Source organism: Scyliorhinus torazame, chromosome 7, assembly GCF_047496885.1.
Source record: "Scyliorhinus torazame isolate Kashiwa2021f chromosome 7, sScyTor2.1, whole genome shotgun sequence".
NCBI classification, from domain to species: domain Eukaryota; kingdom Metazoa; phylum Chordata; class Chondrichthyes; order Carcharhiniformes; family Scyliorhinidae; genus Scyliorhinus; species Scyliorhinus torazame.
Window position 1 is genome coordinate 106,487,770 of NC_092713.1, and position 14,595 is coordinate 106,502,364.

The following is a 14,595-nucleotide window of genomic DNA, read 5'->3' on the forward strand; positions in this document are numbered from 1 at the left end:
AAAGAGTTATTGATATCACATGGGCAAGTTTGTGGAGTTAAATTAGGAAGTACTAAAATGGCTATACATGATGTAGATGTGGGAAATGCTGTTCCAATCAAACAACATCCATATAGACTTAACCCTTTAAAATTGGCACAGGTTAACAAAGAGATTAAGAGTATGCTTAAAAATGGCATAATTGAAGTGGGTTGAAACCAATGGAGCTCACCCATAATGATGGTACCTAAACCAGACGGTACCCAACGGTTGTGTGTGGACTATAGAAAGGTTAGTGCAGTTACAAGAATGGACTCTTATCCTATCCCATGTTTGGAGGATTGCATTGAGAAAGTGGGACATCAGTTTTTAATCTCCAAACTGGATTTACTTAAAGGTTACTGGCAGGTACCTTTATCTGAAAGGGCGAAGGAGATTTCAGCTTTTGTGATTCCAGATGGTATATACCAATTCAAAGTTATGCCATTTGGTGTGAAAAACGCCCCAGCCACATTTCAGCGGTTAATTAACAAAGTTGTTTCAGGATTACCCAATTGTGCGGTATACATCAACGATCTGGTAATTTTCAGCCAGACATGGAAAGACCATTTAAACATCTGATGGCGTTATTCGATCGACGTCTGGAGGCGGGTTTGGTGATAAACCTAGCCAAAAGTGAATTTGGAAAAGCCCGAATGACTTTCCTTGAGGAGTTTTCGATACCCTCGAGACAAAGGGAAATAATGCGATTTCTTGGCATGAGTGGATTTGATCGATCATTTGTGCAAAAGTTTTGTAGCGTGATTGCTCCACTGATGGACTTGCTGAAGAAACGTCAAACATTTCAATGGACAGCGGACTGTCAACAGGCATTTGACTGCCTGAAAGCTGTGATAACCAATGCTCAGGTGTTGGAGAATTGCAAGGGACTCTATGATCAGATTGAACTAAATTATCTGACTTTAAAGAGAAATGCCGAGGCGTAGAGCAATGGACAGATCGTGCAGAGACCTTCATGTTCAAAGAGACTGTTAATTGAGAAGGATTTCAGTTGGAGGAAGAAGAACGGAACTAAAATGGACTATATTATTATATGTATCATGGAGTTCAACCAACCTCTCCCTTTAATGGATTGTTGCTTTTGAAGCACGCGGCTTGTTCCCCAGGTGTGATATTAAAATTATGGTCATGTGGGTTTTTAAACACAAAACAATGTTTATTCTATGAACTCAATTTAACCTTTTAAATAAACATTGGATCCCTTAACACCCCTTACTTCAAAGATAGCCCTGAAAATATTACAACACTAAATAATCCTTCAGTTATCCCTTTCATCATCCATGTGACTTAACACCTTTAAACAGAAACACATCAGGTTAAAGAATATATATATTTTCTGTTTGATGGCAGAGATATATCAGCTTGGTTGACTTCAGCTCCAGCACCTTGCTTTTCTTCCTGCAGCTCTCTGGAAACACACAGACACACACACGCTGCTTTTTCAAACTGGCTTTCTCCCTTCAAGCAACTCACAGCAAACCAGAACTTCTCAAGCTGCTGTCTCAAACTGGCTTTCTCCTTTTAAGCAGCTCACAGCAAAACAGCCAGGCACTTTTAAACTGCTCTCAGCAAAACCAGCCAGGCACTTTTCAGCTGCTCTCAGCAAAACTGAAACCTCAAAATGGCTGAACTGAGCTCAGCTCCACCCACTCTCTGACATCACTGTTTTCTTAAAGGTACATTGCTTAAACATCCATTTCTTAAAGGTACTCTCACATGACACTGTTAATTGAGAAGGATTTCAGTTGGAGGAAGGAGACCGGGAAGAAAATGGACTATATTATTATACCTGTTTTCGTGTGTTTTTTTTGAAACGATGAAATATATTTGCTGTGTGCATTTCCTAAAGGCTGGTGAAAAGGTGAAAAATGAAACCATCTTGAAGTTGATGGTTTTTTGTTTTTTTTCCTTGGGGGGGGGAGGTGTCATGTGAGAGTACCCTTTAAGAAATGGGTGTTCAAGAAATGTACCTTCAAGAAATGGAGCTGCTCATGTTACTGGAATGATGTCAGAATGTGGGTGGAGCTGAGCTCCACTTCTGCTTTTTAGTTTCAGTTTGAGAAGAGCTTGGGTGTGTTTGTGTTTTTCAGGGAGCTGCATCAGAAGTCTGCCATTTGGATGTTAAAAGAACAGCATACAGATTACTTCGTGTTGTATTCTTTGGGAGGTGTATTTGATTTACTGGTTGCTAAGATATTCACTGTTTGTTTTTAAAAGGTTAACTTGAGTTCATAGAATAAACGTTGTTATGTTTTAAAACAACACTGGTCCATTTTCTGCTGTACCACACCTGTAGAGTGAGCTGTGTGCTCCCCATACCACAATCTATTAAAAGTTGTGGGTCAGGTAAACTCCATGATACACTTTGGGATTCTCTAAACCTTGGCCCATAACAATACTCTCTGCCACCTTGTTGCCCACTCATTTAAACTTATAGGCACCATTTCTATTTGTAGCCACCTTGCTTCCCAAAACACTCACTGTGCTCAACTGGTGGAATTTAATCCAGCACAACACAATGGGAATGATAGTGGCCAAGGACAGTAAATCATATTCCTGACGGTGGACCCTCCCCCGAGATTAAGTTAGCAGCATGAGGGTACATCAAAATCACCTGCTCTTGTCATTAATGAGCCTGTTAAAGCCATCTAAAGACTAATTTGTCGAGGGCGGCACAGTGGCATGGTGGTTAGCACTGTTGCCTTACGGCGCCGAGGATTCAGGTTCGATCCCGGCTCCGGTTCACTGACTGTGTGGTTGCTGGGTTACAGGGATAGGGTGGAGGTGTGGGCTTAAGTGGGGAGCTGTTTCCAAGGGCAGGTGCAGGTTCGATGGGCCGAATAGCTTCCTTCTGCAATGTAAATTCTCTGATTCTATGATTCTATTGTCACCTGCTGGCCAGAGGTCTTGTCTATCACCACATGCATGACTGGTTATGCATATCCTCTCAAGGGCCAGGCCTGTAAAATGGCCACACTCACTGCAGGAGCAGAGGTCTGAAAACAAAAATGTGACTTCATTTTGCAGGGACTGGCAATGGGGATTAATTCACCCAGTACTGCCGAATCAATTTGGATTTAAAGGAATCCACGCTGAATGTCAGGTCAATGTTGCGGAGGCACCAGATCAGGTCCCTCAGGTGGCAGCGCCTGAACAAACATCCAAGCAGCAGGGGAAACACAAAAGGCAGTGCCAGGCCCAACCTAGGGGTTTTTGGACAAGGTTGATCGAGTTGCAAAATGAGAGACAGCAACTCCAGCTCTCCCGTGGGACTGTCACTGAGCTCTGCACCTTCATGCAGAAGGACAACATCATGGAAGTCACACTTTAAGTTACAGCCTAACTAAATTTCTATTCCACTGGTTTGAGCAGGGGCCTCTGTGGAATCTGCCAGGCAGCCACCCACAACTATATCAAGGAGGTGATCAGTGCTCTTTTCTGGGGATGGTGAATTCATGAAATATCAAGCAGATAAGGACAGCCAGGCTGTGCGCATGGCAGCTATAGCAGAGTTTCCACAGTTCAGGGTGTGATCAACTGTGCACATATTATCATCAGGAATTCTCTGACTAACCAGCTACTTTCATCAATCAGAAGGGGTTCTGCTGTTTAAACACCTAGATGGCGTGTGAATGCCAGAAAAGGATTCTTCAGGTTGTATGTCAGGTATCCAGGCAGCAACCTTAATACCCTCATGTCATATCTGTTCACTACACAGTAGCAGCTCAATAGGTAGATCCTTGAAGACCAGGGACACCCACTCTGCACTTGGCTCATGATGCCTTTGAGAAATCTCCCCACTAAAGCAGAGGAAAATTATAATGCCTGTTGACTGGACAGGTAGTGGGGCAGCACGATGGCAAAGTGGTTAGCACAGTTGCTTCACAATGCCAGGGTCCCAGATTCAATTCCCGCTTGTGTCACTGTCTGTGCGGAGTCTGCACATTCTCCCCGTGTCTGCGTGGGTTTCCTACGGATGCTCCGGGTTCCTCCCACAAGTCCCACAAGACGTGCTTGTTAGGTGAATTGGACAATCTGAATTCTCCCTCAGTGTACCCGAATAGGTGCCGGAGAGTGGCGATTGAGGGATTTTCATAGTAACTTCATTGCAGTGTTAATGTAAGCCTACTTGTGTCAATAATAAAATGATTATTATTATTAGATGTGTAGCGGAATTCTCCGTCAATGGGATCCTCTGGTCTGCCGGCTGCGCACCATGCCCGTGGGTTTCCCGACAGTATGGGTGGCCACAATGGGACCCCAATGTCCGGCTGCGGGAACAGAAAACCCCGCTGCCGATGGGGGCATGCCGCACCGGAAAACGCAACTGGCGGGCCGGATAATCCCACCCATGATGCTGCACTGTCAGAGGCATCGGGATTGTTTTCCTCTGAGGAGGTCCCTTACAAGGTGCACTGGTCAGCTGCAGCACTCAAACATGCAAAGGAGGCATACGCCCAATTACTTGAGGGGAACATTGCTAGGTCCGCTCCTACCTATGGGTGCAACGGTCTCCCATTAGAGGCAGAGATGATAGATAATCACTAACCCTCCTCACTTACCAAGGCCACCACTCCAATCTCAGCATCAGATATGGAGCGACCATTCTGCTCCCCTACCAGCTCCAGTGCTTTCATCACAGTGGTGGCCAACAATCAGATGTCTGGCACCCCTCTCCCTGTTGCTGTTGCCCTGCAAGCATAAGGGAAAAGCTGGTGAGGCTTCAAGTGCTGCTGAGAACCACTTACTACTGGAGGAGTGCTATGAGGTCTTCTGATGCCCGGCTGTCCTCCAAATCTTATGAGCTCAAGAAAGGTGAGTGATGGGAAGAGGAATGTCACACACATATAGTCAATGCAACCAGAGAAACCGGTGAGAGGCCACAGCTCACGCATCTCAGTCATCCAAGTCCATAATAATGGATTGAGCATTCTGCTGTCACCCACCCTCAATGCTGATTTTTGCCAGTGACACCCACATCCCATGAATGAACAACGTAAAGTTGAGGCTTTGGCCTCAATCTTCCAATCTTCCTTATAGACAAAGGAATGGTGCCAATGGACTGGAGGGTGCACATGTTACACCATTGTTCAAAAAAGAGGAGAGGGTTAAACCAGGTAACTACAAACCAGTCAGTCTAACAGCTTGGTGAGGAGACCTTTAGCGACAATAACCTGGAACAAAATTAATTGCCACTTGGAAAAACATGAGTTTGTTAAAGGCAAGTTGTGTTTGACTCTTTGAAGTACTGGAAAGGGTTGATAAAGGTAGTGTGGTTGACATTGGCAACAGATTTCAAGAAGATGCATGATAAAGTACCACATAACAGACTTGTTGACTAAATGAAAGCACATTTGATCAAAGAAAGTGGGAGAGTGAATACAAAATTGTCTAAGATACAAAAATAAGTGAACAGAGGTTAATGGATGCTTTTCAGAACAAAGGGAAGAATAGATTGTTATTCCCCAGGGGTTGGTTGATTGTTATTCCCCAGGACCATTGTTCTTTTCAATATATCAAATGACCTGGAAATACAGGAAATCATTTTAAAGCACACAGGTGACACAAAACTAGTAAAATGAATAAGCAGTGAAGAGGACAGTAATAAATTTCAGGGAAAGAAAAATAATTCATTTATGGGAACTGGTCGTCACTGGCTGGGCCAGCATTTATTGCCCATTCCAAATTGCCTTTGAACTGAATGGCTTCTAGGCCATTTCAAGGGCAATTAAGAGTCAACCACACTGTCGTGGATATGGAGTTACGCAAGTATAATATCTTCAGGAGCCGCGAGAATGTTAAATAACAAAGGTAAATTTAGGCAAACAAAAGTAAAGACCGCAGTGTGGCATACAGCACACAGGTCGCAGTTGGGACTACCGATCATGTTGGTCCCAATCCTGGTCTTCATTTAAAAAAATATATTTTTATTAAGGCATTTATAAATATACATGAAAGACAACCAAAACCAAAAAGAGAACAAACAGGAAATCTTATAACAGATAAATAACACCTGTTTCCGAACATAATCCCGCACTTGTAAGTATTGGAACCCATTCCCGCTGGGCAGCACACACTCCTCTTCCAATTCCTCTCGACTCAAAAAGCTACTCACCACAGGTCCCCAAACCGTTCAATCCCAGCCCGCCGCCACCCCTGGAATTTCGCGTCCAACCCTCCCGGTCCAAATCTATGATTCCCACACATCGGTGCACAGACCGAGGCACCCTCCAACCTCAGGTGCTGCCGCCACTGTCCCCACACCCTCAGGGCCGCCACCACCAGCGGGCTCGTGGAGTACCTGGCCAGTGAGAATGGCAGAGGTGCCATCAACAGTGCCCCTAGGCTTGTGCCCTTGCAAGAGGCTGCCTCCATCTCCTTCCACATCAACCCTTCCCTCACTGCCCACTTCCTAACCATGGCTATATTCGCTGCCCAATAATAGTTCATGATGTTTGGCAAAGCCAGTCTGCACCCCCCTCCCCCACCCCCTCCACGTCTCCATTCCAACCTGGCCATCTTTTAAGTACCTAGTTCACCAGTCCCAGCTGCTAGGCCTCCACCCTCAGTGGGGAAGCTCGTGTTCCATTAGCCCCACAGGAAGATTAAATGGGTAATCCCCTTGGGTCTCATGAAAATTATTACAATAAGCCAGGTAAGGATGGCAGGAACCAAATCGGTTTTTACAACAATGGACAATGATTTCATGGCCATCGTTGGACTTTCTAATTCCAGATTTTTATTGAATGCAAATTTTACCATCGACCGTGGTGGGATTCAAACCATGGTCCCGAGCACATTACCCTGGGCCTCTGGGTTACTAGTTCAGCAAAATTACCAGTAGACCATCACCTCTTTATACTGCTAAATGGGCAGAATTTTTTTAATTCATTTACGTGATGTGAGAGTCATTGGTTAGACCAGCAATCGTTGCCCATCCCTAATTGCCCTTAAGAAGGTGGTAGTGAGCTGCCTCCTTAAATGGCTACAGTCCTCGTGGTGTCGATACACACACTGTGCTGTTAGGGAGGGAGTTTCAGGATTTTGACCCAGCTACAGTAAAGGATGGTGATATATTTCCAAGTCAGGATGGTGAGTGACATGGAGGGGAACTTCCAGGTGGTGTTGTTCCCATTTTTCTGCTGCTCTTGTGCTTCTAGATGGTAGCGGTCGTGGGTTGGAAGGTACTGCCTAAGGAACCTTGATTAGTTCCAGCAGTGCATCTTGTAGATGTTACACATGGCTGCCACTGTGCATCGGTGGTGGAGGGTTTGAATGTTTGTGGAAAGGGGAGCAATCAAGTGGGCTGATTTGTCCTGGGTGGTGTCAAGTTTCTTGCATGTTGTTGGAGCTGCACTCATCCAGGCAAGTGGAGAGTATTCCATTCCATTCCTGCCTTGTGCCTTGCAGGTGGTGGATGGGCTTTGGGAAGTCAGGAGGTGAGTTACTTGAAGCAGGATTCTGAGCCTTTGACTTGCTCTGTGAGCCACTGTATTTATATGGCTAGTCCAATTCTGTTTCTGGTCAATGGTAACAAAAGGTTCTTTTTTGCCAAATCTAAAAGCCTTTTTTAGTCTCTATTTGTAAGATACCGCGTATGACCGTCTCCACCCCCAAAAACTTCTGAGCCTCTGAAAGAGCCATTGTCCACAACACATTCCCTACTTAAACTGCAATACACCACCTGAAAAGCAACCACAAATATGTTCACCCCTCACTGTCTTTAAGCTCACTAAGCCAACCCAATCACAAAAGATAGACTTTTATCCCACGGGCCCCCAATTTGTTATGGGCCAGGGTTTAGAAAATGCCAAAGAATATCATGGAGTTCACCTGACCTACAACTGATTATAGGGCCTGCCTTTCAAGTGTTATTTAACAGAGGCGTTAAGCACTTTTAATCAAAAACAAAGTCTATTCTACGAATTTAGTTAACATTTTTATAAACACACACAGTACGCATTTTTATAAACTACCAACATAAATACCCCACACAGCTACAGTACTCCATGTATAACCCTTAATAAATTTCCCCCTTTAGCTGTTCCAATTTAATAACAATATCCCATAAACCAGAAACCCCTTTTCTAAGGTGTGGCCCAGCACACAGCACTCAAGACCTGGTATGGATGCTCTTGTGTCCTTTCCAAAACAGCAGGTTTGAATTCCTTCTAGAAAACAGTTATTTCTTTTCAAGTTATCCAGAAGTCTGGAAACAGCTTTTAAAATGCAGATAGAGGAAAAAAACCTTCTTCTTCAACCTGTGCTGTACAAACCAGTTCAAACTCAAAGCGAAAGTAAAACTCAGAGCCACAGCCCAGCTTCCAACTCAAAAACAAAAGTAGAAACCCAGAGCCACAGCCAAGCTCCACCCACAGAATGACATCACTGACACAACCACATCCACATGTCTTAGTCCTGTCCCAAGCTGGCCAGGTTCTGGACCATTTTCATGGTGGTTAGGGTGAATATGAAGTCATGCCAGTTAGTGGCGGTCTTCAGGGTATCGGAGCATTCAGAGCTCTTTGTCGGGAGCAGGGCCGAAGCCCTGGTCTTCGCCTGTCTGATTGCCCGGCAGACACTCTTGCTTGCATTGATGTCAGCAGCGCCACCCAGGGCCTCAGACTGGTATCTGTCCCAGCGGAGTTCCTAAAACTCGAACAAATAAAATTTGCCATCAGGGGGTCAGAGGAAGGGTTCCACCACATGTGGAAACAAGTCTCCAGCCTCTTTGAAGACCTGTAATAATCAGAGGGGCGGTAACAGAGGGGGAAGTTTAGACCGGGGGTGGGGGGGGAGGGGTACTCTAGGGAGAGAACATCCACACTACGTGAGGTGAAATCTTCACAATACACCAGGGGGGCAGAGGTGCCCACAAACGACAACACTACAATACAATGGGTGTAATCGCCGTGCCAGATCCCATCTCCTGATTCCTTGGGGGGGGGGGGCGATACCCGGTGGGTGTCTGCTACCTTAGGCTACAAAGGAGCAGCATGGATTATATATATTTAAAAAAATTTATAACACCCAATTATGTTTTTCCAATTAAGGGGCAATTTAGCGTGGCCAATCCACTTCGCATATCTTTGGGTTGTGGGGGTGAAACCCATGCATACACGGGGAGAATGTGAAAACACCACGTGGACAGTGACCAGGGCTGGGATTTGAACCCGGGTTGTCACCGCTGTAGTCCCAGTGCTAACCATTGTGCCATGTGCTGCCCGTGGATTATACCTTTACCACATTGGTTACTGCAATCTATATAGACCACTTGGCTTTTTTGTTTTATGATTTTTTTTGGACCACATCTCGGATATGTAAGGTAAAACGCCGTAATTTATTTATAACTTCTGTTATGATTGACGCAACGAGGTCATTGAATCATATGTTTATTAGATTTGCCTATCAGGGCAGCATGGTAGCGCAGTGGTTAGTATTGCTGCCTCACGGCGCTGAGGTCCCAGGTTCGATCCCGACTCTGGGTCACTGTCCGTGCGGAGTTTGCACATTTTCCCCGTGTTTGCGTGCGTTTGGCCCCCACAACCCAAAGATGTGCAGGGTAGGTAGATTGGCCATACTAAATTGCCCCTTAATTGGAAAAAATGAATTGGGTAATCTATATTTATTTTAAAAAAGATTTGCCTGCCATAAACAATAAACTTCAATAAAAATATATTTTTTAAAAGATGTGACTTTGGCACAAAGCCTGCATGAGAAAACTGACATAGCTGCCTTGACGTGAAAATAAAGACTGTTTAAATTCTGCAATAACATTAATTTGTGGTAACTTGTCCTTTCCTTGATAATTGAATAAATTGGAGGACTTGTACCCAACAATCAGGGCATCAATTTATCATGCTTTCTATGTCAAATGACTTGACTTATTCCTGGAAATTTTCTCTTCACCACTTCCTAATATGTCAGTCCCAAGAGCTGGTGAAGAATGAATCCCCACACGCTGATCTTTGACTGCAGTTCTAGTCACATTGAAAGGTCAGAAAGCAGCATCATGTTCAAATTTGATGCTGATCATTGATTGTCACTTTGTGCAGAATCAATGGTAAATTGAGGAAGGTGAGCCCCCAAAACTTTCCCACATAATGAAATTGAAACTTGACTTATTCGGTCACCATTAATCAATGGATCTGCCAATCAGTAAATGTCTGAATGGGAAAATTCATTACTTGTTCAAGAACAAAGCAGTGCTCAGGCAATACTGAATTGTTTGAAATATATGTGAAGAAATCATGCAGCAAAGATGTGGCTGAGGTATTTGTGATTTCATTCGTGAAAATGGTTTGTTTGAAACATGGCCTATTATGTATAGCGTAATGAGGATGTGCTTTATGCCAAATACTGACTTTTTAATCCCCGGCTCGAAATCTGACTTGAATTTTTAAAAACAGACTTTCTAAAAATACAGAGACTAAATTGACTGGAACTCACAGTCCAAGATGGCGAATACCAATTTGCATCACAAAAGTTTTCATATTCCAGTTCATTGGAGTGGACTCAGTTTATCTGCAAAACCCCTGACAGACAAATAATTTAGGGGAGTGCGAAGGACTTGGATCTCCCGTCTCATTAGCAAGGGATTTGTGGCAATCACCTGAGTTATTCAACTGTTGAAGATAGGCCATAAAATTAATCATTTGGACAATGAGACCCTGGCTAAGTTAGCTTCCTGACGTGAGCTAATCAAGTCATCTTTGGTATACATAGACACTGTCTTTTTTGAATGCCCTTGCAGTTGGAGAAGGAAGGTCATATGATAAGCCAATATAAAAGCAAATTACTTCGGATGCTGGAATCTGAACAAAAACAAATAATACTGAACAAGCTCAGCAGGTCTGACAGCATCTGTGGAGAGAGAAAGGGGCTAACTTTTCGAGTCTGGATGATTCTTTGTCAAATACAACCCTTGATTAGCCAACATTTGGTATGTTTTAAGCACATGTTTTCTCAGCAGAATTGAGGGAAAGCAGCTTAAGGAGAAGATCTAAACGGGGTTCCTCCTGCCTCCTTCTTTCTCCAAGCCACCTGGTTAGTTTTCAGCCATGTTTGTTGACTGTGATCATCCAGGGACACTCTGCTGCAGAAGAAACCAACCCAGCACTACAATAGCCCGCAAAACTACTGAGTCAGTTGTCTCCATCTGTAATTTAGGAGCAGCAATTCAGCCTGAAGCCAGCTGAATCACCAAATTACAGACTGTATAGTGTTTTACTTTTATTAATGAACACTAATTTGGCAAATCTATCCTTACCCACTCTGTAATCTGTATTTGTGTCTGAGCCTTGAGTGTATGTATGAAGATTGGCTTAAATATAAGAAAGTTGACCACTTTCTTTGTTAAAACTCAAGAAAACCTGTCCTATTGGTTCTTTAATGGTCAGAGGTTAAGTACTCACTGAATTGGCAAGTATATTTTTCAAATAAAATAATCTTTTCCACTCAAATGAGGAGCCATTCAACCCCTCCTCACCTGGTCATAACAATAGTGTGAAGGAATAGTGTTGGGTGGGGTTACTGGGTTATGGGGATAGGGTGGAGGTGTTGACCTTGGGTAGGGTGCTCTTTCCAAGAGCCGGTGCAGACTCGATGGGCCGAATGGCCTCCTTCTGCACTGTAAATTCTATGATTAAAAACTCCACCTTCCTGCCTGTTCCTCATATTCCTTGATACCCCAGGCCAAAATGCTGCCTCGAAAAGTAAGCATCCAGAACCTTCTGTGCTCGAGAATTTCAAAGATTCACAACCAAGCTTCACTTAAATAAAATCAACATTAGTGATTGTGGTGACAAGCAGATCCTAGTTATTCTCCATTCAAAAATAACCCTAATTCCGAGTTAAAGCATTGTTGGTCTAATGAGATATATATTCAGTATTATTCATGGTTTATTTTGTCATAGTTCACCATATGTCTTCCTCTTATCCAGTACAATACCCAGTGATTATTCTGCTGGTCATGTATGTTATCCATCAATGTGGATTTAGTGCAGTGGGATTATACAGAACGCATACATAAGTATAATAAATAGATACACTTGAGCGGGAGATGGTTGTGGCCGGAATGGCGAGGCAGGAAAGTATTTAAGTGGTAGAGTTCATGCTGTACTAATAAAACTTTAACATAGAACGATGTTAAAAACAACGATTTCATATCATAGTATTGCTGAACACTTGAGTACGCTTTGAAGGACTTGTGCTCGAGAATGACAAGTTCAACCGCCACCTCACGTTCCCGGCACAATAACCCACACCCAAAAAAAAAGCGGTGCAAACTCTTTCAGGCTGAGCCCCTTTCAGCACAGGCCAGAATCTGCCTGCAGTGCCGGAGTGTGGGCAGGCTTTCTCTGCTGGCTGCCCTGCAAGCTTTGGTATGTGTGGAAGCGCCGCCTTCCAACGGGCTGTGTAATATCCGCCTGAGTTCGCATCTTCTCTATTTTGTTCTTTTCTTCTAAACGCTCGGAAAGACTTGCCAGAGGGACGGCGGGGAAGGAACAAGTCAATGGGAGCAGCCCCACCGTGAGAGGTAAAACTACCCCACCCCCAAGTTCTTGACTCCCACAGCTTTGTGTCGTTGGGCGGTTTTTGAAGGTGGAAGTGGTGGCGAGGGTCACAGTGTGTGAGAGGAGTTAGTTTTGTTCCAAAGTTTGCAGTGACGGATCTACTTGTTCAGGAGCGAGAGAAAGAGAGAGGGCGGGGTTGCGGGAGACTGTCGCTTTCTGACTCTGACAGGCTGGGTCCGTGCGGCTGAATGGGACATCCGACTTTGAGAATGTCCTTCCGTTCACTGGGGACCCCCTGGAGGGGACAGGTTGGCCGCAAAGTAAAGTTTGCACCGAGTCTCTCTGCCTCTCAGCCCCCGTGCCTGCTGCTTCTCGGCGGGAATCGCTGCTGACTTTTCTGCCTCTCTGCTGCTGAAACGCCATAGAATGGACCCACTTCCATCCCCAACTTGGGGAATATTGGAGTTACTTTGTGCGGAATGTGGAGACGCAAACGTGGGTCAAAGACCCCCCCCCCCCCCCCCAGTAAAGGAGAGGAAAGGGAATTTGTGCCAACACCCCCTCCCCCTCCTCCCTGGAATGATTTGAGTTTCTTATCCATTGAAGGTGTTTACTGGCGCGTGTAACCAAGAAGAAATGGACAGATGTTGGGACTTGGCATCCAGTGCAAGTTTTCCAGAAGACGAGAAACGGAATGGAAGCATTGTTTTAATTAGGACTTTAATATTGCAAACCCGAATCGATTTGCACCATAAACTTTTAATTAACAGTGAGGAACTTCATTCCATGTGTGAATCCAACGACTTATTAATATTGAAAACCAGTATTAAATATCACTGTTAATTACAGTACATTATTACTTGATAATGACTCTTTAAGGGGTAACCAGACGCTGCCATTTATTCTAAGTCATACTGACTATAGAAATACAGGTTGTAAAATATTTTTTATCCGGGATTCTGTTACTGCTTCTTCCTATAGTGCATGCTTGATTTTTAAAACATTCTTTCATGGGATTTGGATTTCGCTGCCAAGGCCAGTGTTTATTTGTTACCCAATAATAACCCTTGAGTTGGTGGTGAGCTGCAGTCCATGTGGTATAGGCACACCCACAGTGCTGTTAGGAGAGGATTACACGTTTTTAACCCAGGGACAGTGAAGGAACTGCAACCTAGTGTCATGATATACAGACAAGCAGCTAATGGATACAGAGAACAGGGCATGACCAATAAGCAGGCAGGACACTCAGGGGTGGGATCTGACTATAAAAGACACCTCACACTCAGCCTCTTTCCACTGATGAACATCTCGAGTCAGTCAAGGGTGTTGTTATAATCTCACCTCCACCACGTGGCAAATCAGGATTGTGTGTGGCTGGGAGGGAATGCAGGTGGTGCTGACCATGTGCTTGAGGCTTGGGGTTTGGGAGCTGCCTTTCAAAGTTGCTTGGCAATTTGCTGCAGTGCATCTTGTGTAAGCTGCATACTGCAGACTTTTACTTTGTACCTACTTTACATACTGTAGCCACTGTGAGCACGGTGGTGGATGGAGTGAATTATTAAGATGATAGGTGGGGTGCTGATTAAACAGGCTGCATTGTCCTGGATGGTGTTGAGCTTCATGAGTGTTGTTAGAGATGCACTCATTGGGACAAATGGAGAGTATTCCACCAGACACCAACTTGTGCCTTATAGATGGTGAACAGGAATGCGTTTGGTGAGTCAGGCAGTGAGTTTCTTGTCACTGACCTCTTGTAGCTACAGTATTTATATGGCTGGTCCAGTTCAGTTTCTCGTCAATAGTAAGCCCCATGATGTGGAAAATGGGGGATTCATTGATGGTAATGCCTTTGATGGAATGTCAAGGGGAGATAGCTAGATTCTCTCCTGTTGGTGATGGTTATCTCGTAGCACTTGTGTAGTTTTTTTAAATTAAAGGGCAATTTAGCGGGGCCAATCCACCTACCCTGCACATCTTTGGGTTGTGGGGGCGAAACCCACGCAAACACGGGGAGAATGTGCAAACTCCACACGGACAGTGA

At 44.4% G+C, this 14,595-nt stretch overlaps 1 protein-coding gene across 2 annotated transcripts in view; it reads left to right on the forward strand.

The window, feature by feature from the left end:
• The window catches only part of LOC140426433 (cytosolic phospholipase A2-like), a 251,989-nt gene that overhangs the window by 5,334 nt on the left and 232,060 nt on the right, over nt 1–14,595 (forward strand). Inside the window, exon 1 of one of the 2 annotated variants that reach the window (XM_072511222.1) lies at nt 12,373–12,577. The exons of the other annotated variant lie outside the window; for it this stretch is intronic. The gene's annotated coding sequence lies outside the window, so the exon portion shown is untranslated. Of the gene's footprint in view, nt 1–12,372; nt 12,578–14,595 lie in introns of those variants that run through there. 2 annotated transcript variants of the gene reach the window in all.